We start from the raw sequence: 26,619 nt of genomic DNA on the forward strand, positions 1-26,619 counted from the left end.
ATCCTAAATTCAGGCTTCAGTATGATCATAAAGATTCTCCATAGACTGCTTAGCTTCCAAGTTTCTTTTCTTGACTCTACTACTTACTTTGAGAAGTTAGTCTAAGAGACTATGGGGTGCCATTTTATCTACGATACCAGCAGTGCCTGTGGATGAAGTATATGAAGCGTATGTGTCATGGGTTTAGAAAAAAATTCAATATGAATGTCATATTGGTCATAATCATGATCGCTGGCCAGTGAGAGAGAGATAAAGTTCTGTTTGTTTGTATGCATTTACATTTTAGGAATCACTGTCTAGAAACCACCACTTATTACAGTTTCTTAAAGTGCTTCAGTTCTTTGCTTTAGCAAACAGTTCTAGGTTATGTATTAGGCTATTGATTTATTATGAGTTAATTTTAATACAAGGGGAGGGGGAGGGATACAGGCTAGGTGTCATTGTTATGAATATAGATTTTAGTTTTCTCATCAGCATTTATGGAAAAGGGTATCCTTTCACCAGCGTATATTTCTGGTAGGTCTGTTGAGGAGTAGCTGGCTTTAGATGTAGTTTTATTTCTGGGATCACTATTGCTCTCTGATGGTACCGGATTATGCCAATATAATGCTGTCTTTTTCTTGTTTGTTTGTCTGTTCATTTTTGCTTTGTGTCTTAGAGGTCTGTTGTGCTCCCATAAAGATTTTGGTATTATTCTTTTATTTCCTAGTCGTGTTGAAAGCGTCCATGGTATTTTTACGGGGATTACAATGAATCAATAATCACTTTGGGTACTGTCTTATGTCGGGTGTCAGTTGCTGTGATAAAACACCATGAACAACAGCAACTTGAGGAGGAAAGGCAGGAACCTGGAGCCAGCAACTGAAGCACAGGCCCAGGGGAAATGTTGCTAGCTCATTTTCTCTTTATCACTTGCTCAGCCTACACTCTTATACAACAGAGGACCACCTGCCAATGGACTGGGTTCTCCCACGTCGGCCATTAATCAAGAAAATGGTGCACACACTCACCTACAAGCCAGTCTTATGGAGACATTTTACTGAGCTAAGACTTCCTCTTCCAAGGTATGCCTAGGTTTGTGTTAAGTTGACACAAACCAGCCAGTGCAGGTACATTTTAACAACATATTTTCCTCCCCGTAAATGAATGTGTGTATATGTGTGTCATGCCTTTTCAAGGTTGCCAGTGTTTTAAAATTTTCATTTTAACATCGATAGTTACAATTATTGTTAGGTAATTTAATTATTTTATTTTTATAGCTATAGAGAATGGGATTGTTTTCATTATTCTTTCCCAACGAGATTGCTCATAGGTTAAAATGCCACTGACTTTTGTGGGTTGTGTTCATAACCTACAGTTTTATGCAATTCCTTAATTAGTTCTAATTGTCTTTTGTAGCCTTTGGATTTTTTCTCTACACACAAATGACATCATCTGAGAACAGGGATAATTCAGCCTTTTATTTTTACAAGCCTTTTATTTCATCTCTTTCTTAACTGATTTTGATAAAGGTTCCTCTAGTATATTGAGTAAAAACAATGTGTGTGTGCACACTTATCCTAAAGAAGTGCATTCAGGTTTTCTCTATTCATTATCTTGGTGCTTATAAGATTGTTATCTTACAAGAATGCTGTCTTTTTTGTTCAAAGATTTTATAATGAAAACATGTTGGAGTCTATCATATACAGTTTTTGTCACTACTTAGAAGATCAGATGATCTTATTCCTTATTGTGTTGATTTGATGTATTATATCTATATTATTCATTAATTTAAAATAGCATTTATCAATAAAATAACAAATAATATTATTAATAGATGATTATTTAATCAATAACTAATAATCAATGTATTAATAACCAACAAACAATAGCAAAAATCAATACATTATTATCATTATATTTATTAATGTTAATGATTATAATATTTGTTGTATGTTTATTAATATATGCACATATATGTCAATAATTCATCTATAGTATTTTTAAAATATAAAGAAATCAATAAAACAAAAAAACAGTAATTCAATTAAGATGGGTAAATAAATGATCTGAATAGACACGTCTCAAAAGAGGGAATACAAAGCAATAATAAATACATGTAAAATAAAATACTCTCAATGTATTTAGCCAGCAGGAAAATGTAAGCCAAACTAACTACGATAAGATACCTCACTGTAGTCAAAATGGCTATTATTGTGATAAAAAGTAACAATAAATATTAATAAAACTGAGAGACGTAAGAATTCTCATACTTAATAAAAATGTAGGGTGTGAAGTCAAAGTAGGTGTCCATCAGTAAGTGAAGGAAAAAAATGTGCACGTTCAAAGAATATTATTTAGCCCAAAGAAAAGTGAAATTTTGTCAATTGTGACAACATGAATATGCTAAGAAATAAGCCTAACACACAATACAAACTGCTGTTGTGTCTCCATATGTGGAAGCTACAAACTGGTCACCCTGATAACTGAATGGTAACTATTAGATGTTGCGAAGTGAGCTTAGGGGATATTGACTAAGGGACATTGGCTATTTTACACCGAAATCCACTTAGACAGAAGTGTAATAATTAACCAGGACCTAGAGGAGAGTACAGAAAAAGTTGTAGGCATTGAGGAATGAGAAGGAAGTGAGGCTTGGTGTGATTCAGTAGCTCTAAAGCCGTGACAGAAATGTCCTGACAGGTACTCATGTGCCTGGCACACACAGACAGATCTTACCAAAACAGAGAGAAAGAAATGACAAAGATAAGGAGAGAAGGGAATGGAAAATGTTAACTACCTTGATTAAAGTGGTGTACTCCGTATGAATGTGTTAAAATACCACAGTGTACCCAATTAATATGTAGAATTAATATGTGTTAAAATTAGAACATAAAGTCGTCAAAATATTTGAATAATCAACTAAGATTAAAAGACATTTGAATCCCTCACTGCTAATGCAGCTAAATAATTTTCCCTTTAAAATCACAAGAAATATTCAACGTAGTTTAGTTTTATCTTTTCTTCATAGCTAAGAATTTCACAAAGCTTACTTTTATGGAGAATGAAATTCATGAAGCCTTCTATGCCTCAGTTGAGATAAATATCTTACATATCACCTTAGAACCTTCATCTGGCGATGGATCAGGATAGAGACAGAGACCCAAATTGGAGCACCAGACTAAGCTCTTAAGACCCAAATGAGGAGCAGAAGGAGGGAGAACATGAACAAGGAAGTCAGGTCCACGAGGGGTGCACCCACCCGCTGTGACAGTGGAACTGATCTATTGGGAGCTCATCAAGGCCAGCGGGACTGGGACTGAATAAGCATGGGATGAAACCGGACTCCCTGAACCTGGCGGACAATGAAGGCTGATGAGAAGCCAAGGACAATGTCACTAGGTTTCGATCCTAATACATGAACTGGCTGTGTGGGAGCCTAGCCCATTAGGATGCTCACCTTCCTGGTCCTGGATAGAAGTGGGAGGACCTTGGACTTCCTGCAGGGCAGGGAACCTGGACTGNGTGGGGGGGGTGAGGGGGAGAGGGGTAGGGGAGGGGAGGGAGGGGGAGATGTGTGGGAGGAGGGGGAGGGAAATGGAAACGGGGAGGAGGCGGTAATTAAAAAAAATAAATAAAAAATAAATTAAAAAAAATCCTCAGTTGAAGCTTCTGGTGGTGGAAAGTCTTTAGTGACCACTGCCATTCATTTTCTACAATTTCGGTAATACCAGGAAGCTGGTGGAAGGTGGTGACTGTTGAACTTGGTCTCTCCAACTCTGCAATGAAATTATTTGCCATACACTAGCACTATGTGATGCCCATGACAATCAGCCAAACAGTAGAGAAGCATTGGATGGTGTGAAACCTAAGAAAAAACCATGCTGTTATTTGGTGGAAAAAGTATCCCCGAAAGGGTCAACTGGGAGGAAGGAATGCGTAGAGGAAATTGGAAATTGGAAGTAGAGATGCCTGGTAGATGCAGCAAGAAGGCATGTGGCTGAACAAGTCTGGGGTAAAGGAAAGGGGTATAAGGATAGTAGTCATAAGAGCAGAGGTAGCTTTTGAAGCTATGAATGAAATACAATTACTATGGTGAGGGTGTAGATAAAGAACAGAAAGCCAAGAGCTGAACCCTGCAACAACCCTGCATTTGCAAATCTAAGAAGAAAAGGAGCCAGCAATGAAAAAAAGCTTTGCCAATCAACAGTGTGTGTCAGGAAAGGCAAGGTACGGGACGATGTTTCCAGTAGGGAATGCCCAGTGGTGCCAACAATGCTGTCAGTGAGAATGAAGAAGAAGTGCAGCCGTAATAAAAGCTAACACATTTTGTACCATCATCTGGTAAACATTATTTTGAAGGTGTATGAGAATTATTCTGTTTAACCCTGGCAGGACTCATACTTTGGAAGTTATTATTGTTGTCAAAATATTACACAAGATGAAATTGTAGAAGAGAAGAGTCACAATATATCCTCCGTATTCAGTCCAACTATTGAAGTTGGAGAAAACTGAAGGCTTAGAACTATTTCAGTAGTCTACGGTGGAATGGTGTTATCGTGAGCGTAAAGAAGAAAGTGAGAACCTATGTTTACATGCACCCGCATAAAGCTACGATGTCTAAATGTAGAGATTTTTAGGTGATTTGTGTTATTAAAATAGCATCATCAGTGATTTTTCAGGTGACTGTCTTTCCCACTGAATTATAAACACTCTAACCGCACATTTGTGCTTTCAATTTACAATTTAGTTCCCTTTCAGAGTTGTAAGTTAATATTTATTAGGGAGCAGACTCAGAAATCAATGAAAAAAGGCTTATATAAAGATGTCTTCAAATAAGATTTGGGTATTTATGGCAAATTTCAAATATGTTCAGAGGACACTCCAGATACAGAATCATTTTCTCATCTTTCATTCCCTTCCCTTTACCTATGGCCCCAGCTAAGACTTCTAGCAATAGTGGAGAGGATGCCAAAACTGGCCTTCCTCTGTAATCTGATTGGTCAATACCCCAACCATAATCATACAGTCTTCATCCAGCAACTGACGGAACCGGATGCAGGGAACAGCATATGACATCGTAATGAGGAAAACAGGTTCGGGGGGGGGGGGCGGGGAATCAAGCCAATAGTTTATCAGAACTTTAAACAGAAATTGATAGTCTAAAAATAGAAGCCATTTGAGAACAAAATGCTTGTATTTCAGGCCTTTAGTGAGAAGAGAAATGAAAAACACATGTAACCTCCTATTGCTAGTCATGGATACAGAGCAGTACCGAAAACCATATTGCAAGAAAACCTCTAGAGCCCGGTGTACTTTGAGGGTGAAGCACAGATGTGAAGTGAAGGCACCCATCCCCGTTCTGAGGCAACAGCTGAGGTGACAGCCTTGAGCGACATCGATTGAAGTGGGAGGACGTGAGGTCAGCTTATTCTGAGGGAAAGAGAAACTTCAAGAGGCAGGTAAATATTTTATCCCTACTTGGCTCATCTCACCGCACACTGCCTAGTTCAAAAGAACCTATTCTAAGAGATAGTCATTTTATATAGACTGTTGGCAGTTAGAGTTCTGAAAAACAATATTCTAATCTATCATTTAATCTTAAAATGAATATTTTCCTACTTTGGTGTGACAGGCCAGCTCAAATAAAGGCCTCTTTCATCCAAATTCACATAGTACACACTTGTCCTGGTAGGTCTTTGGGGTTTCACATCAATGGCGTGTGGAACAGAGGCGTTAGCCACATAAGGAGGCCAGCTAATTCTTCAATGATTTGGTTGTCAGTTAAATTTTTCTTTTGATCAACAATGTCAGCAGGCTCCTTTTGTGTCGGGATCTGGGGAATGAGACATCACTTCTACACAAATGGACCACACAAACCTTGTGCGTCTTTCAAAAACTTGCAAAAAATGACAACAGATTTTAGTGTACTGCTATTGCAAGGTTACTTTATCTGTGTGCTCGTTAGTAAGAGGGAAGCTGACCTGAGATGGCATAGCCCATCTTGTCTATCAGTGTAAGTTCACAATGACTGCTTAATACATAGTAAAAATAGAACAACACAGGAAAAAGTGATACAATTTCAATTTATTAAAAAATTACTATGAATAAATAACTTTATGGTTACCCAAATGAATCATTTCTTGATGTGTATCTTTACGGAATAAATGATTTTTCAGTTTTGTTACTTGATATTCACATGTAAATATTTTAATAAGAACAAAGTTCATTAATAAAATGTAGATTAATTCTGTAATCACAGAAAAATCAGGTGTCTGATGGTCTAGTATTGTGTTAATTGTGGTAAGGAAATATTCTCTTTGCAAAAGAATACTTCTTAGCTCTGATACTATACACATTGATCCATATAATTTAGAACACCTATCTTTATACATCAAAGATCCATCATGGGTTATAATGAGTAACATGTCTTTCTCTCTCATTATCTCCCTTCCTCTCTCTTTCTCTCATATACACTATATGAGTAAATACCTACTATGTAATATAAAATACATAATATGTTATATAACATGGTTTATATATATTAATTTTGGCTTTAATTTTCTGTATAAAGTTCTGAAAAAACAGTATAAAATACTTTTGTTTGATTTACTCCTGGTTTTATTTCCCCAATATGCGTTATATAACATATCTGTTATATGTATATAACATTATACATATAACATATATAATATATATAGAGAGAAAGAGATTTGAACTCCTCTGGATATCTCATACCTTTATTGCTTGTGTCTTTTAAATTTTTACTTATTTTTATGCATATCTGTGCTTCACCTGTGTGAATGTCTGTACATCTCATGTGTGCAGTATCAGTGGGAATCCAAAGATACAGACAGTGTGAGCAAGCATATGGTTGCTGGAAATCAGATTCCTGACCTCTGGAAGGGCAGTCGGTGCTTTTAACTACCGAGCCATGTGCGCAGTCCTCATCATTTACATCTCAATGAGAAGTTTATGTTGGTGAAACTATTAGCTTAGCATAGCGTCTTTCTTTGTGCCATAGACTGGTCAATGGTGCAAAAAAGTGTATGACTAAACAAAATGCCTTGGAACTGAATTATTTGACCAGGAAATCCAATGCCAGAAAAGTAATTTGTCTAAGTTTATACAGTGAATCGATGTCAAGGCTGCAATTGGAATCCTTTATTGGTCTTACTTGCTTTTTACTGTATTAATAGACTTTCAAATCTATAATAGACTCTGAAAACGATATCCAAGAAATACTCAAGAACTTCATGTCAGATTGATCTTTTTCTCTATCAGCTTAGAAAATACTACTCCATCCTTTCCCTTAACGAAAGAAAGAAAATAGACAATAAAATCAAAGAATGGCATAAATCCAATGTGATTTTCAAACTATTTGTGTGTGTGTGTATTTTTTTAAACTAAAAGACTGTTTAGATTCTGGGATTGCTGTTATTGGATGATGGGTACAGTTTTTCCACCCTGAGCCTTAATAATCATTATGCCAGTAAACCCCAGGGTATTTGTCTTCTTCTCTTTCCTTCCCTGTGACTTGTAAGATACTTGCAGATACAGTGAGACATGAAAAGGAGGTAAGGATCCCGGAAACTCAGTGTAAGCAGGGTGACTCAGTTGAAGGCCATAAAATGTCATTTAGTTAAACTGTCTTTCCATTTATGAACACTGTTCCAATGCTGCCATATTTTAGCAAAACAATATGAAATATGCATCACACAGTATCCCATGTATATTGCCATGAAACGTATGATGTGATGACACTCCAGGCAGAATTTTGAAGTTGACTGGACAAAATCCAATGGGTCAGTACAGACATGAAGCCATCTCATCAATACTTGACTTGGGCGAATTTTTATTATTCCTACGAAGCGCTATAGAGTGTCCTGTACTTGATAAATACTCGCCACAAGTCCACAGAGGAAGCAGCTTGCTTGATTCTGACTTCTGGCCTTGCTCACCATTGCTAATGTTATCCAGTCACCATCTAATTTACCTTAGTTATGGGTTCAGGGATTGTGGGAAGGGATTTGATAGAGAACTGGGACGGGTGACATCAACCATTGGAGTACATTGTGACACTGTGGAAGAGCTGCCATAGAACGCCTTTTAGAACTGACCTTAACATTTACCTCCCTGACTCTAAACATTCTTGGCCTTGGATTGCCTGTCCCCACCAGAGCAGGCCTGAGCAAGATTGCAGAGTTAACATCCTCTGGAGAGTCATAATCTCTTCAGCTACTGACAAAGTTGCTTTTAGCCTGCCCATTACTTCCTAGTTCCGGTCAATTTATTCTTTAATCTCTTCAGGAAAAGAGCGCTTGGTGAGAGCAAGAAGAAGAAAAAGGCTGGAGAAATAGATGCTGTCTTCCTCTCTAAAACAACACTGTCACCTAGTTAGCTGAGAAAGAGACAGAAAAAATTAAAGCCGTAACGGTGAAAGAGACAGATGAACCAAGTGTATGTGTTTGTGAAAGTGGGTGTGTTTTATATATGGTGTGTGTGTGTGTGTGTGTGTGTGTGTCTGTGGAGTGTGTGTGTGTCTGTGGAGTGTGTGAATGTCTAGAATGGAATTACCTAGATACTTTTTCTACTCTGGTTCATGGAGAATCTGCATCCCACAGTCTTATCATCAGCTTTTTGTACTTTGTATCCTGACTGACTTGAGTTTCTTTATGACTGATACACCATGGCCAGATGGCATTTTGTAGAAAGCTATTTCTTTCAGAGTATGTGCACTATCATATTTCAGGGTAGCTTCTACTTCAGAGAAACATTAATAATTTGGGGGTAAAAGGCTAATCATGATTAACTCAAAGAATTTTGGATAATACTTTAATATCAACACTAGAAATAAAACTGAAGCTACATATGAATCCGTACAAATTAATGTTAAAAAAACACAAAAAGTAAATTTCTTTTGCTTATTCCCCTAATTCTACTAGACTTTCAAAAAAAAAAAAAGAAATAAGCCAGGACTCATATTTTCCTGTTTATTATTCTAACCTTATAAAGGCAACTAGAACGGAAGGGAAGGAAATACACATGAGACTGTCCTGCATATCCCCTTGGTTTTTTTTCTTTTATTTTCTCTATGTTTCTTAAACATCTCTGCATATCAATGCAGATGCACCATTCAAAAACTATTTATGTAAGAATTTTCAAATGCACAAGAAATCAAAAGCTTTGTATAATAAACCATCATAATACAATAATCTGGATGAAAATTACTAAAATTTTGCCTTAATTGCTTATTTTATTCCCATTTCCTCTCTCCCCTTCTTCCTCTCTCTCTTGCTGAGTCACTTCAAAGTAAACTGCAGGTGTCCCAGAATGGCTGTTTATTCCCAAGTACCTATGTGACCATCAGGATCCTCTATAGCCCTTGTCATGCCTGATAAAATTAGCAATAATTTTTAAACACAAAATAATATCTACTGACTATTAAAACATTTCCAAGTATTTCCCAGTTGCTATCAATTGATTGATCTGGAACTTCTATACATACCAGTTGTATTTTACTAATAAAACACAGTGTATTGAATTTGGGTACTGAGATTTTAAAAATCTCTCATAATCTAGAACAAGTTTCCTTTCATACTTAAAAAACTACATTGTCTTTATGAAGAAACATCATGTTATCATTTATTTTTAACTTTATCTCTGTCACATGTTTTAAAGGGCTCACCACTGTTGCTCACATTGTATGACTCATAAAAACAGATGTTATGAAACCAATATCATTCAATTCTTAAGACAATACAGAGACATTAACAACACCGTTTTAGTGAGACATACAGATGAGAGAAGTTTATTCTCTGAGATCACATGCTGTCTGTATTTTTCTGCCTTACCTGAATCTCAGCCATTTCTTGTTAGCACTATGGATTTAAAGTTGTAAAGTAAACTGATTTTAAATGTGAAAAATAAAGTCCCAGAAATAGCAGTTAAGTGATACGCCTACTTATGCAATTACTTAGTATATAATTTCTACACATGAAAAGGACTTAATGATCCAAGGTCACCAAGAAGTCGCAGGTAGGCATCATATCTTTAATAGTATTTATACATGATGGTCTGCAGGACAACTTTAGGTCCATGACAATTTTCATTTTCATAGCTATCCACTTTTATGTATCGTTCTTAGAAAAGGCGAATAATGCAACCTAACTTTTGATATTATTCTTTATTATAACATTTAATGAAAACATAGATGAATTCATTTAAAAACAATTTAGAGAAAAGGACTACATTATAATGACATACACTATAACTAGGGAAAGAAGTAAAAAAAATCAGGAGGATGAAAGGGAAAGATTCTCCATAGAAGCTGTCTTATGGTTAACTCATACTAACATAACTCACGCAGGAAACCAACTGTACAGATTCACAGATTTACAGTTATAATAAGAGTGTAACATAGTATAAATTCATGAATTCTGGGTGCGAAATAAGAAGCATGGCACTCTCATCTATGTGATGAGTAAGTTATATGCCCAAAGGCAGACCTTGAAATTAAAACAAGCAAAGTTATTGAAAAGATTCCAAGGTTTAATAACTTCAGGCAAGTACATGAAGTTCATCTGTTTCCAGAACAGTGCTGGCCTTGACACTCATGGGACCTTTACAATGATGTCTTGCCATCCAAACTCTCATATGACTTAAACTTTACAAGATGAACAATCCACTCTCCTGGTTGATTAGTTCTGCGCACGTTCAATACTGAAAAAAATCACATCTGACCAGATAATCTGCCTTTTCTAGAATTAGTAGCTTTGTTTGCTCCAAGCGCTTATCTCGTGGATATAGAATGTAACTCGGTGATGCTGTTTTCAGTTCACGTCTAATTCATGGTATGTTTCAAATAATGGAAGTATTGGCTGTGAGGCACTTTGCAAAAGTCATCCATGTGCCCTATTCTCTACTGCACTGGAATAAAATGAGTCGGGATAGTGAATAAACACATCATCTTCCTGGGGCTTTCACTTAGTCGGGCTATGGAATAAATCATGGGATAAGCATGAAGCTGTCATTGTGTAGAGAAGGCCACGAACGAGAGAACCCCTGGAAAACAGAGCCAACCTCCAGTGAGGGAATTTTTATACATGTGGTACAAAATTTCAAACTGCCAGTTGTGAAATGCTATAGTCCGACAGAATAAAGTCGGGCACAAGAACCCTGTGTCCTGAGCTCTTGATCAGGGCTGACCTTTGATCAACCAGTCATATCCTTATTTGCTCGGCCACTAAAAATTACACAGTGACTCGCTAACTTCCCAGAAGAGCCCATGGGTCAATCATGAATGACCTCTGCATGATGGGAACTGAATCCCAGGAAACTGGACACAAAGGAACTCGCTGTAACAAAAGGAATACTTCTCCCAAAAGAAGACAACCAAACATGAGGGGGAGGCATACTGTCTTCCAGTGCAGTTTGAGCTCTAGTGCCTTCCTTCAGTATATCCAGGAGCTAATCTTTCTATTCCAGTGTGTAGTGCTATTTCCTTTGTATTTTAGTAAATAAAGCTTGCCTGAAGGTCAGTGCAAAGCAGTCAGACTAGTCAGCCAACAGGTCAGGCTGTGACTGCACACACCTTTAATCCTAGCAGCCACACTAGTTTGCCACAGAAGTTGGGCGGTAGTGGTGCCCACCTTTAATTCCAGCCATAAAGAGGAATATAAGGCAAGATGAGACAGTAACTAGCTCTTTTTTCAGATGAAGGTTTCAAAGAGGTAAGAGTTCTTAGTGGATTGGCTGATTTTGCTTTTCTGATATTCAGGTAGAACCCCAATATCTGCCTCTGCGTTTTTGTTATTTGTGCTATTACTGGTCCACAAAGTGAACTGATTCACAGCCTGAGACTCTTGTCACAGATACCATAGTGACTGAATTAAGAGACCACAACAATATGTTGTGATAATTGTCTTTTTATTTGTCTTGAAGAGAAAGTGTACAGGTTTTATTCTGTGATCCACCAAGGTCCTGGAGACCTTGAACATAGTGTCTCCTACTTCCTGACCCCATCTCTTTAGCATGCTTATGTGTGCTAATGTTATAGAATAAGGAATAAGGGCTCCAAGAGTCTCCACAGTGATTAAAAGTAAATAATTTTACTATTATCATCTCACAGAATACACTTTGTAAAGAGACACAAGTGTTAATTCTTACCATGTATGTTCACTTGTCTTAACATCCCTCACTAATCTGCTTATTAGCAGTCATAGAAAGAAGAAAGGGACAATTGTGTTTTCCCCCGACATGTCCTTGCTCTTTGGTCCCTGAATAAGAGAAAGAATTAGGAGCTGAAAAGAACTGTTTGTTCTCTTCAAACACATTTCTATTAAGTATTTCCTATGTGGCAACGTTTTCAGGCCAATCTAATAACATTGCTCAAAAGATGTTATCCTACCTTGACATTCTTGCTGTGCAAGGAGAGTAAACCCTGACTTCTACATAGTGGTTGTTTTAGGATATCAGCAGATGGAGCAGGTGGGTAAACATATTGACGCATTGGTACTGTTGACCGCAAAGGTTCTTCTGGGATGAAGGGGAGGAGCAAAGTTCACGGGGAAATACCAGGGGAAGTCCACAGAGGGCTTAGTTTAAAACAAGAGCAACTGTTTTGAGTCTATTATTTATTATTTAATTAAAATAAAATATCATGATATGACTAAGAGCCACTGTTATTATAACAACAAAAGACAGAAAAAGGTACAGTACTTACAAATATCTTTTTTATTCTTGTCATGGCCAACTTTCTGCTGCCTTTCCAAACCTATCTTTCCTTTACCCCAACCCCTTTAATTTTAGATTCACTTGAGCTGAAAATCATTTCCTTCAAAATGAAATTGTTTTGGATTTTCCCACAAATATTGCCATGGTTTCAAATTTTAAATACCTGCAGTGAAAACACATACACATGTACAGACCTATAGACAGACACACAGATGTACACATGCGTGCGCACGCACACAGACAGACATGCCAAACAGAGATGCACACAGATACAGACATATACCCACAAACATATTCTGGGCACGGATGTTGTCTGTTATCCAGTGTGGTGTCTTATTTTCATGACCCCTTTTCAAGCAGAGGTCATACAGAAGCAGAGCTATAACCATGCTCACTGGCTTCCTAGTGTACCTTTGTCATGTGCTCAAGGTCATTTTTAAGTCCATGAGCAAGCATGACGAAATGTAAATGAGAGTCAGAAAGAAGAGTCAGTGTCTGAAGATTACAAAGAAGAAAATTAATTGCAAACAAACTGATGAGCTATAGTTTGGAATACAACATGTCTTGGGTTTAATTACAACACTGGCCTAACGGTTTCTTTTGACAAGGAAAATGCTTTGTTAGCGAATTTCGTCTAAACACAAAATACAAACCAGTGTGAAGTCAGTGTGAAGTTTGCTTTTTTTTTACTTTTTTTTTATTGAGAAAAGGAAAAAAAAAGTTTCCGCCTCCTCCCAGCCTCCCATTTCCCTCCCCCTCCTCCCACCATTCTCCCCCTACCCTAACTCCTCTCCCCCTCCTTCTCCAGTCCAAAGAGCAGTCAGGGTTCCCTACCCTGTGGAAAGTCCAAGGTCCTCCCCCCTCCATCCATGCTTAGGAAGGTGAACATCCAAACTGGCTAGGCTCCCACAAAGCAGTTGATTTAGTGTTTAGTACCACAGTCTTCCTCAGGTGTTTCTCCGTTTTATGTCTTCATTTTACCTTTCCAATAGTCATGCCACGTGAGAACCATTATGCCTTTTACTGCAGTAAGCACTGATTGGTTAGGGGAACCACTTCAGCCATCCGGCAGTTACTTAAAAGCATTCCATGTAAAGCGATTCTAAAGCTGATGTAAAAAGGCCCAAACCATGAACCATATAGGTCACAGGAAGCAAGGCCAGACTAGACTGACTCAAAGGTCAGCCACCCACTCTCGCTTCTATGGCATTTTGTGGCCTTTGGTGTTTCGGACCAGTCCGCACTTAAAAGAGCTTTGAAGTACGTGACTCGGGGGTTAAAGTATTTGAAAGGAGAAGCTAGAAAGGTTCATATATTTCTATTTTACTCGTACTTTTAATCTGAATATCTATAAAAGCCTTTCTGAAATCCAGGGTACCTTTGTGACAAGTTACTTGTGCAGAATAAAATAAAATCTATACCCTTTAAGATGCATCTGTGAAATCTAGTCCCATTTAGACGCAGCCCTCTGTTTTTTTCAGAGTGAAATTTGGGCCCGAGAACAGTGAGTACTTCACACTGATATAACGTAACTAGCTGGCTGATCCATTGGGATTAAAAAAACTTTTGGTAGCCATTCATTAATTAAAAACAAAATGGTGAATTATAGGTTATTTTCTAATAATAAATATTAGATATTTCTCACGAATAGTCTTTATATAATGCAAATAATACACCAAAGCAAATAAAGTGTTTAATAAAGAACAAATCAGAAGAAAGAGGGATATACCTCTAAACCTATTTCAGCATGGTGAAACGCAGAATCAGTCTCAGTGAGATTGCGTGGCAGTATTTTATGGAGGATATAATCTTGGGTCTGGGAGTGAGACAGGCATAGAGACCAAGTCTACTTTCTGATTTCTAGTTGACCTTGGGCAAGGAATGCGTGCACTTATTTACACAACTAAAACAATCCCGACTATTCCAAGAGGTGGCTTTGGATGCCGGATGATGTCACATAACTGTCCTGAGGTGGCATGTAAAATAATTCAATTGTTTTGACTTTCCTTTTTAATAATTATGACTATGAGTGTCAGGTTGAAGTTTTCAGTGATGTACTATGCTGTCTTAAGTTCCTCGAAAGACTTTCACGGGGCAGTTTAAAGCCATTGGATGGATCAGGACCTGCCTTTGCTACACTTCAACGTAAATGTCAACAGAGAGGAGAGACTTTTCAGGACTCAAAGAAGGACTGAGGAAACGGTTTAAAGGGTAGAGCCCTTTGTGTGCAAGCAAGGAAACCCAAGCCCACCTCCCCCTAGAACTCATGTAAAGCAGGATGCAGCAGTCTATGTCCTTAGTCCCTCTCTTCCTACTACTATATGGAAGGTGTTGAGGCAGGAGAACCCTAGGAAGATTGGGTCCCAGCGAGTCTGGTGCATGCAGCATGGAACAATAAGAAGAGCTTGTTTTTAAATAGGTGGAAAATGAAGAGAGAAGTGTGAGGTTGTTGTCTGTCTTCTGTGTGTACATTGTCACATGCACTTGCCTAAACTCTAACCACACACACACACACACACACACATACACACACATGTACATGCACACATACACGTACACCCTTTGGAAAGCCTGGGAGAATGACTTGTGGTAAAGGTATATCTCTCCCAATCCATCTCCTTCTATTTTATCCTTTTTGGGTCTCATTGTCCCTGAAAGACAGGGAGGTCACAGTAGGTCCTAAGATTTTGTTGAGGACATTTTTTTTTTGTTTAGCTTAATAAATTTAGCTTGTCTAGTAGGCCCATATTTCAGATGACTCTTCCCCTTGCATCCTTTCTGAAAAAGAGTCTACTTTGCTTCGCTGGTGGTCTGAGAGCACTTACTTACCTTCATGCTTTATCTTCCCTAAATGTTATTAGTTAATAAAGCACATCCCTCATGCCCATTGAACCTTTTCTGCTAGAAAGGGCTCATGGATGGAATTGGGTGATGTGTCGACAATTAATTAGCCTTACTTTTGCTAACATTTTCTGAATCAAAGATGATCTCGGTTATAAGATGCAACATCTTTTCTGAATCGTCAATCACGTATATGAATGCATATATTTTGCAACCAATAAAAGATGAAAAAGTCATAACCTAAATGGTGACTCACAGCAGGATGTTTTAGCCAGCAAGTTTGGAAGCTCCAATCAAAATGACTTAAACATTAATAATTTTAATTTGCAGTTAACAATTTTTCATCTCTGGGTTTGGTCAAATCAGTGATTCAGAATCATTAGTATCTTGGTCATTTCACACACTTTTTGGGGGCAATAGCTTTTGTCCCCATCATTTCACAGAAGTAGCTCTAAGTCATGTCCACATCTCCAGGTCACACTCGCTCTCCTTATTCCACACTGAAAGATGTAGATTTTTCATATGTCTATTTACCAGTGGACAATCTTTCTTAACTTACCCCAGAAGACTAGTCTTCATGCTTCTTCGGCCAGAGTTGGTCCACATCACTTTTCCAAGTCAGTCCTGGGTAGGAGAGAAAAAACATTTTGTTGGATATAGTGGTTGAAATTTCAAACCACTGGGGTGGGCATAAGGTGTCTTTCCTAGAACATAGGTATTGGAGGAAAACATCTCCACAACACTGAGCTGCTGTGAACATCAATTTCAGAATGCAAACGCCACCTATGCTCTATGTTTATTTACTTGCATTTCTGCTTATGCCTATTCTTTTCTGGTCAGTTTTGGGCAAATTCAATGTAAATGTTTGGCCTTCGTGTCTTTACTATTCAGTCTTTGTAACAAAAATATTCTTATATTTAACTTGAAATTTTTTACTTTTTGTATCTTCATGATTAGCGACCAAAACATTCATCAATTGCTACTTTCTTTTTTGGAGACCTCTCAGATCAAGGGATGGAGTATTAATTGAATTGATTAAAAATAAAAAAAGATGGGTACTTCATAGCTGTCACATCTGTGGCTGTCGTTAACTATTTTTTATTAATATACTAAACCTTCCACTCTGGAGAGAAAAGAAATTTTTAGCGTGGTGATGGGAGGAAATTTTCTTGCATAAAGTTGCTAGATTATGGGGCAAATCCTTGTTAGCACAAGCTGGCTAATAACAGTATTATAAGTCAAGGAATAAGATATGCCTAAAAGCGACTGGTATAGTAGTCATTAAGAGCCATTAATCTTGACATTAAATATATGTCAGATGAATAACTGAATCAAAACTGCAGTAATAAAGTAATGCCAACCATAGTCTAAATGAAATGGTCAGTGTCAACATCATGCTCTAAAGATGTAAATGGTCATATTTATAAACGAATTAAATGGATAAGTTATAAGCATATTTTAGTCTCTCATAATGTAAGAGTTATATGCACTGAACCTTTGCAGGTGCTCTGGAAATGTGAAATTCCAACTGAAGATGTCAGAAAAGTACCCAAGGAAACTTTCCCAAGTCTCCTTAAATTTGCCTCTCTGTCTATCTCTACTCTAAGCCAGATCCTGATACAGGTTGCCTTCATCTTCATATTAGCTACTGAGACTTAAGGGGCCTCTGGCTTTTTCTCTTTTTCTCCGTATTATAGCAAGGTGACACTTTAATATATGTATGTAATTCTCAATATTCTCTGCTATTATGCCTTAGAATATTACCCTAAGTTATGAAGAACTAGAAGGTACTTATTCAATTCTGAGAGGGAAAATACAGAAATGTCCCTGAGAGCCCTTGGTCACAATGTTTTCATCCACTAATCAATGTCGTAGATTAAACAACTAATAAACTTTGCTTAGAGGTAACCTTATTTAATATATGATTAGTTTGCTAATGGTGAGGTCATTGCGAGGAGACTGCAATGCACATCTTAGTACCAACTATTTTCTCAGTAAGTCTTATCATTTCCTATTAGATTCATGAACATCAGACAGCCTTCCAACAGAGGACCAATTGAAAGAGAACATTTAATAAAATTAATAAATCAAAATGTTTGAAAAATGTGGCACTTCTTAGATCAGGAAACACTAAAATCAGAGCACCAAAGAAGTAACACATAGTGTCACCTTGCTCCATATCAACTGGTTAAACATGCATCAAGGTAACCACAAAAGTGCCACAAGAATTGACTTGGGTGTTACGAATAAGTCCCTTGCAAGTAATTATAGAATCTTTAAGTATAGAAGAACACAGTGTCCTTGGTTAAAATTAGGAACAATTTCTCATTTTCCACAGTAAATTGTATAATTCTAACTCCTTCCCACATCACTGAGACTCTGCAGAGTACCTCTCCAGTCTAGATGTTAGTCTTGCTCTAGACATTGCCTCTTGCAAATGGTGCTTTAGCCACATAGATTTTAATCTGCTTTGCAGATATGCCAGGTTGTCACTATCTGTAGCTAGATAATCATGCTCATTTTTAATATATTTTAACCCCCATAATGAATATTTTAGTCTCTGTCTTTTGTGAGTTAATTAAAAAATCTCATTCTAGGAAGAGTAGGAGAAGAGACACCAGAGTGTTCTCTCTATTGTTATGGTTTGTGTCTGAAACGTGTTCCACAGTCTCCTGGGTCTGAGCATTTAATCTGCAGCCAGTGGCATTGTTTTGAGTGGTTGTGAAGACTGCAGGAAGTGTGGTTTTGCAGGAAGAAGTGGATAATTGGACTGGGGACCACTTAAGAGCTCTAACATGTCCCCAGTTCTTGTTCAGTCTTTCTCTGTTTCAGGATCCACAAAGATGAATGTGTGCATGCGCTATTTGCTCCTGCTGCCCTAACCACAGACCCTGATGTCCTTCTTGACATCATGTGCTATATGCTCTCAAATCATGATTCCAAATAAGTTCTTTCTTCCTTAAATTGTTTCATTTTGATCTTATTATTTCTTTATTATTTTAATGCATTTTAATTGAAATAGCGTTATATCACTTGCTCCCCTCCAAGCCCTTCCTGATACACTACCACAAGCCCCCACCATGTCCCTCCTTCTTTCATGTTGACAGACTACTTCTATCTAATTATTGTTATGAACATGTCTGTATTACAAATACACGTAAATACAATATGCTGAGTCCATTTTTATGGGTGGTGTGTACATCGTTTCAAGGCTAAGCACTCTGCCTTGGACAACTAATAAGAGGGCTCATTCCTGCGAGAGACTAATTCTCTTTCTTTAAGTACTTTATTACAGTGACAGGAAAAACAGCAAATGAGCTCATCCTCTCTCTCTCGCTCTCTCTCTTGCTCTCGCTCTCGCTCTCTCTCTCCCCTGCACCACACTTTGTTCTTATCCCTTTATGCAGTGAGAATTTGGTTCTCCTCCAATTTGAGGAAGGATCCTCATTGATAAATGAATTTACCAGCTCCTTGAGTTGGGACATCCCAGCCCTTAAAACTCCAGGAGACAAATAGCTGCTGGGTAAACCTAATCAGAAAGGCAAACAAATAACCAAAGACAAATCAACCGGCTTCCCCTCAGAGTACATCTTTATTTCAGAGATGATTTCCCACGCAACCGAGCTAAAACAGGCCACCCTGCTGACATCTCTCAGAACGCTATTTTCCTATCATTATAACTGATTAATAGCCAGGAATATTTTATTTTTTTAAAAAATATCTATCATTATCAGTGTATACTCCAAACTTGTGCAGGCTGGGGGGGGGATGGGGTGGGGTGGGAGTATTCCTTTTTGATCACCAGTGCACATTTACACTCTGCTTTGTGCCTGGCAGCTGCAGTCTCTGGAGTATATTAAGTACACAGAAGGCATGAATGAGTGAGCGATTTAAAGGATTAATTTTCGTACAACATAAAAACTTTTCACAACAGATAACTGATACAAAAAGCTCACTGAAGACAAAGCATTCATCAATCCTTTACAAGTACTGGCACAAGTACTGTGGGCATCAGGCTTCTGCCACACAGGTATCGGTGTGGAGTACCTGTTTATCATAACTAGTAAATATTACCATCACCACCGCTCATAGCTGAGGTTCGGATTTTCTGAGAGAATGTGATAGAATTTACTTGATTTCACATCCAAAAGTTTTATAACATGGCATGCAAACTCAGTCATGGAACACTTTTCTAGATGCTACAGTAGAAAGTGACAGTGATGTATAATACAATAACATCACACTGTAACCCTCTGGGAAGCAATGATATTCCTATATGTTGGAAGCAGCGCACAAAATTGTGCCAGAAAATATGGAAGGTATCTCTCTTTGTAATCACAGAAACTTCCAACTGCAAATTACTTCTTAATTTGTTCTCTTCATCAATCAGGATAATTTCCCCCCTTTCAGTGACAATTCTAAGGGCTGGGGAGAATACAGCACAATGCCCATGCAGGTTTATGTCCTTGTAAATACCTTTTGGATACACAAGTTTTCTTTCGAAAGCAGCTATTATGACCAGGCACTCCACTGTTGTTGAATGAATGAAAGAGCTGGTCCCTGGCCTCATGCACTTAGTACCGAGTGCCCTGTAGTGTGAGGTGATTATACATGATTACACATAATTACACATAATTATCTAATTGCAAATTGTGATATGCACTAGAAAGTAAGACAAAAGTACTAGCAGTGAGGGCGGGGCAGGGAAAACCAAATACATTTCTGTTTAGAGCTATACTTGTGAGTATTGTCAGAGCCAGGTTGAATTTAAAGCCACAGGAGAGTGTTCATTCGGAATAAGCACACTTAGAAAGGAATAGAAGCAAAACAAAAACTTCTCACTTATACTCCAGAGAATCGTTGCTAGGCACCTACAAGTTGTTATAGCATTCAACATTACCTTGTTCTAAAACTCCACGAATGTATACAACACATAAAGAAGGAAGAAGAAACCAGCCTGCCCATTTCAATAAAATGCATGGCATCCTTGTTTCTACTGAAATACCTTTGCCAAAAAGTAATAAGTAGTGAGGGAGCTTGGATTGTTAGCATGTCATGATGCCTCTGGGCTTTTAGATTTTGTGGCTGTGTTAAGTGATGTACAGATTGAAATATTTTCCATTTGGTCAACAGGCCTGGAGTTTAGAGTGCCTATGTCATTTACTTTGGGGACATCGGCCTAAAGATCATAGCTGGAAAGGGAACCCTCAGGGTTTTTTAAAGCATGAAGGAACTTCTATTAGTAAAATCTAGGACAATTTGAATGTCAAAATAATAATTAAAGAGCATTTTTGAGAATAAACAAATATCTAGGAATATCTCATCATAAAAATTAACAAATCAACAGGGCACAACGAAATCCATCTGTTACAGAAGGATGCCAATTAGTACATGGGTGGGGTGCAGATAGGCAACCATCGGTAACCATCTACTAATGACTTAGGCAAAAGTAGTGGGGACAGTCCATAAGGAACAGAATACTAATACTGTGTTAAAGTATTTCCCATTAAGATTTGTAAAAATAAATAGCAGCAGAAATTTAGTAATACACATTCTGAATCAAACCAACTATCAAACCTTCAGAGGTACCAATGACCTACCTTCAAAATGGTTATCTAAGAAATCTATATGGGTTATGCTCCGCATATTGAAGAATCAACTAGCCCTTGAAATTCTCCTGTATTTGTTGTTAAAAAGAAATCTGGAACATAGAGAATGGTTACATATTTAAAAGCTATTAATAGGCTATTCAACCAATAGTCTCTCTATAATTTGGAATTCCTTTGCCATTCCCTATTGCCTAAAGAATGACATCTTATAGTTATTGATTTAAAAAATTGTTTCTTCACCATACCTTTATATGAAAAATTGAGAGAAAAATTTGCCTTCACAGTGCCTACTTATAAAAATTTTCAGTCTACTAGAAGATAGCAATGGAGGGTCCTCCTACAGGTAATGTTAAATAGCTCACCCTGTGCCAATATTTTGTATGTCAGCCATTGGAAATAACCTGTGAACAATGTCCTCAATCCAAAGTTTACCATTACATGGATGACATTTTGCTATCTCTATTTCTTCACATATAATAACTGTCTTTTTTTATATGAATTTCTTGATTTGGTCAATAATCTCACACTTTCCATTCCAAGAGTTGTGATGGGAGCTGGGACCATCGAGCACAGGGCTTTTTAAAGAATCTTGATTTCCAAGATTCCGTAAATGGTTATCCTTTATGAAATATATATATAAACACATATAAAAACATACTTTTCTCTATATAATGAAGATATTATTAGATAATGACACAATCTAATAATATAAATTAATTTTTACATCTCAAGTGGGATAAAATATTTAAATCTAGTCTTCGATATCAGATGAAAATGGGAGTTAGAATAGAAAGTGCAAGTAAGGTAAGGAATTGTTAATTATTAATGTTTAACCTTTCCCCCATGTTTTACAGATATGACTTGCCATTGCTACTAAAATTAATATGTTTTTCTTTTTTGTTGTTGTTGATTTCGTTTTTGAGGCAGAGTTTACTTTGTATCTTTGGGGTCTGATCTGGAACCAGCTCTTATAGACTAGGCTGGCCTCGAACTCACAGAGATCTGTCTGCTTCTGCCTCCAGAGTGCTAGGATTAAAGGCATGTGCCACCGCCACCTGGCTAATATATTATTCTTTACTATAAATAGATTGAAAACATTTCTATTGTAAAACTTATACATTAGCTTTATGAAATATCTGTGAAATTATAAAACGTATTAAATACTTTTCAAAAGGAAAGGAAAAGATACCAGATCTGAAAGAAAGGACTTTAAGGCACAAAGACATCTTGGATACCTAATCTATGCAAAGCAACTGTAGAACACAGATTGAATATTTTCATACAAATTATAACAGGATTTTCAAAGACCTGATTAGTTTGCATTATAGAATTTTATGCTAATTTATCATGCAAAAGCATAGCAATTGAGCTGTACTCAGAAGCACGTTTCACCACTAGAAAAAAAAATGAAAATAATAGAAAAGGCCTAATAACATCTGCTAAAACCATTTGACTCTTGGTCTCAGGCAAAAGCTTTTAAAAGGTTAATGTCACATTTACTGCAAACACATGGCTGCAGGGGAGAAAATACTGGATTTTTTTAGGCCCACTATTCATGCATTAACCATCTAGTGATAAAAGCCACACACTAGATCATTCAAAGAAACTGGCAATTTTCTTAACTGCCCTTTAACAGGAGGAGATGAAGCTCCATAGGACTGTGCAATGAGGTAAATTCATTCTGTTTACCCACCAACGACAGCCAATATCCTAAAAAGACATACTGTTAATGATACATGTGAAGGCATTTGATCAGCTGTCTCCTCTCCCAGGAATTTTGGGAACTAATGGGATTTATCAACAGACCACTTGTTCTCTTTATCACATTACACAATCTGCTACATGTTTTTTCTCATTGCAGGAAAAAAAATTTCTTAGAGCCGAAGTGAATTTTTAGTATCTACATTTGAATATTTCTGCTTCTATTTAATAATATGGGGGGAAAACCTTTCAGAAGACAAGGTCATCCTTAAAGGGAAGTTCAAGGTGCACAAACACCATTTACCACTGTAGCGATACAACAGGAAGGGTCTAAGGAGCGGAAAATCACATGCTCAGTCAGATGCTCAGTTTAGAAGCAATGTGTTTTAACTCTGGGGCTACTGGCTTTCACTTGACGATGGAAATTGTCTTGCAGTACACTGCAGTTCTGTAGCTCTTTTGTCCATTCAGTGCTACAGAGCCTGTGCTTATTCCAACAACAGGGAACGGTGTGGCCTGGCATAACTGCACCGTAACTTGGTTTGTGATTGGCACTCAGGAGTATGCCCATCACTTCTCTGCTTGGGCCCTACAGGCAGCCCATTTCTTAACTTCATCTTCTGGGCAATGCGTAGACATATTATCCATAATCCATATATCTGCATTTCTAGAAACCAGGTATCTTACCTGATACTTGAAAAAATGATTTTTTTTGCCTTTTCAACACTTTTGTAAGTGAAACTCAATCATAAAACTTAAATGTGGACAGAAAGCGAATTCTAAAAATAATGATGATTGGATCCAGGTAATCTCCAGAAAGCCAGTAAGACCTATGCTTAATAGACATAAAACATCTTATTATAAAAGGCTGAGTTAATTAAAGTCAAACCTGCTTTGAGAAAGTATGCCTATGCCTATGATTATGATATAGGTAAATAATGGGAAACAAATAGCAAATAAACCTTGGTTCATACACTATGAACCAAGTTGAAAAGGCTTCCTATGGGCAGAAAGCTAGAGTCCTGAGTCTCATAGGAAGTTTCCACGCCATTAGTCACCAGTTTCCATTTGTTTTATTTTGCAACAGATAAAAGCCAGGGTGGTTAATTCATCTTCCTTTTGTCTCAGGTACCAGGCAATCATAACATTAACAGCTTATATATTTTGGTACACCTTATTTAATTTGCATGGGCAGTTAGACATATCAGCCTGTTGGAAGGCCTTCTTTTCATAATTTTGTCTATGGGAACACTGTTGCATAAATCGTCTGCACTAGAGGTAGCCATGGGTGAAATGGCCTTTCTTATTAAATGTCACAAGATTTAATGTCACAGTATAATTGGGATGGAAGGATAATTGCACCAGGCTCAACATGCCTTTTTCTGCTAACACATTATTAATCCGCAGGAGTGTTAAAATATGTTCAATAAAGGCACCATTCACATGGAAATTGTTGGCACTTGCTAAAAATTACACTATTTCATTTCTCGGCCTTGAGAATTTCACAGCAAGTGTGATTTTCAAATGAAATTAGAGTAGAAATCCATACTGAAAAAAAATTCCACATTTTTCTCAAAATATGTTTGTAAAGGATTGAAAATGTTCTATGCCTGAGGCACCAATGCATTCTCGGATTGCACCAGTAAAGTCACAGTTCATGAAAGCACTGCCAATTCAGATCAGTGTCTCAGCTTGGCTATTGTTTCTCCTCTACAAAGGCAGAGAGAGAGAGAGAGAGAGAGAGAGAGAGAGAGAGAGAGAGAGAGAGAGAGAGAGAGAGAGAGAGAGAGANACACACCACACCACACCCATACACACACAGATTGACACTTCCTGGATGTTCTTGCTATGTTTACTAGCAGTAAAGAAAACAAGTAACAAAGTGAAAGGAATCTTACAGTATTTTAGACAGGCTTATTTAACACTATCAGTGCTTGAAACTCACCAATAATTAATTAGCTAACATCTAATTTACTTCATTAATGTGCCCATTCCCAAACATCTAAGAATTCATACCCACACATTTTATGAGGTCACCACCTCCTGGATCCACTGCAGGACAACTTCTCCCTGTACATGCCTTCATGTGCAATATGCCACTCCACACACCTTCGACTACACGAGGACGCTGTTCACTTTCAGGAGATGGCGGATCAAGGTCCTACACCTTTAAAACTCAAATGGATAATTTACAATATTTTTATAGCAATATTTTCCTACAATGAGTTCTACCAATTGTGTAACTGTCACTTCCAGCCTTTCCTCTTGTTCTCCTTAGAACAGAATTTAGTTCTCCAAATAGTTGAAGTTTCCCCCAATCCCTTTACAAGATAAACAAAGTCACAACAGTGTTTTTTAATCTTTCTTAATAAGTGAACTAAAACTTCTAACAGCTCCAATTTTGTTATATTTCTCCTAAGATATAGTTTGGTGGAATAATAAAGTAGAAGAGATATCCATTCAACCAGCTGTTTATTTAGAAAAAAAAGAAAACTATGTTTAATGGGATGTTACTTTCTTAGACAGCTTTCCGAGCTTTTTATGGACAAAATTTGAAATGGAGTATTAGAGAAAATTCTAATGAAGGATTTTATGGGAACAATGTTCCATGGGCTTTAAGGTGTTAGATGTCTATGCAAATTTTATAGTATAACTTGTTTGGATTTAATTTAGTTATAATAATAGTAATTTTCAGTTCAGCTAGGAACCTTCCCTATATATTTCTTTCAATTAAGAATATTTGATCAGGCCAGAAGTCAACATGATTGAAAAACTTGGAGCAAATGATCTACCCTAACCTTGCTCAGTAACTTCACAAAAGACAACTCAACATAACCAACTGTGTTGAAACACTAGAAGAGGCAAAGACATAGGACAGAAAGTTTGTGCACCTGAACAAGCTAGGATTGGGCTAAGTTCCCCGGTTACATTTGGTGGCTGGTAGCCACTCACAGTCATAGCCTATATCTAAAAATGCACATGTGACTGTCTTCCCTATCCTTTTCTAAGGACTTCTCGGGCATATGGAGAGGATCACAGCTCCATCTAATTTGGTTTTGTCTCTAAAATTCAATACCTTTGAGTTTTAAGCTTTAAAACATAAAAATTGAGGTTACGGGTTTGAGGTTTACCTAAGGTACCATGGGTAGAGAAACTGTAGTCTGGTGGGCAGTTGGAGTGGGTCAAATAACATGGTTTTTCCTATTTCTCTCAGCAACAGTAGAGTCTACTTCTAGTTACCTTACCTTGAATCTCGTTCTCCTCTAACGCCTTAATTAAAAGAATATGGCAGAAATAACACCATATGTCACCAAATACCATCCAGTATCACTGGACCTGAAGAGATCTGCTGCTGACATGCTGGGAATGCTCCTATTTTGATTCCAACCATCACCCCCATGAGAAATACCATATTCAAAACTTCTGGAAACTTCAGAAGGCTCTGGGGCAGACAGCATTATCCCAGTGGCCATGAAGCAGTCAATACCTCTCCAGGGATGTGAGGGAATCATATTGGATACACATGGCCAACCAAAGCTCCAGGGAACCGAAGTCTTAAACATCACTATTTGGGAAAGCAGAATCATTCAGCGACATATACAACCAATTCATAGACACATAGTCACGTTATTAGCTTCATGTTCCGAATCTATTGAGTTTGGGGTATTCACTAAAAAGCAGTAGGTAAGAAAAGCAATGCTGATGAGTAGAGCAATTGCTGCTCCCTTAGTGATAGGCGAAAGGAAAGTACATT

The 26,619-nt window shown here is 37.5% G+C and overlaps 1 protein-coding gene across 1 annotated transcript in view; it reads right to left on the reverse strand.

Annotated features, from left to right (window-relative positions):
- Positions 1-26,619, reverse strand: part of B3galt1 (beta-1,3-galactosyltransferase 1) — a 482,035-nt gene that overhangs the window by 205,273 nt on the left and 250,143 nt on the right. Inside the window, exon 3 of the mRNA XM_050123307.1 lies at positions 16,115-16,179. The gene's annotated coding sequence lies outside the window, so the exon portion shown is untranslated. The remainder of the gene's footprint in view (positions 1-16,114; positions 16,180-26,619) is intronic.

Source organism: Alexandromys fortis, unplaced genomic scaffold (genome assembly GCF_014885135.2).
Source record: "Alexandromys fortis isolate MF-2015 unplaced genomic scaffold, M_Fortis_MF-2015_v1.1 scaffold_8_9099976_23576923, whole genome shotgun sequence".
NCBI lineage: Eukaryota > Metazoa > Chordata > Mammalia > Rodentia > Cricetidae > Alexandromys > Alexandromys fortis.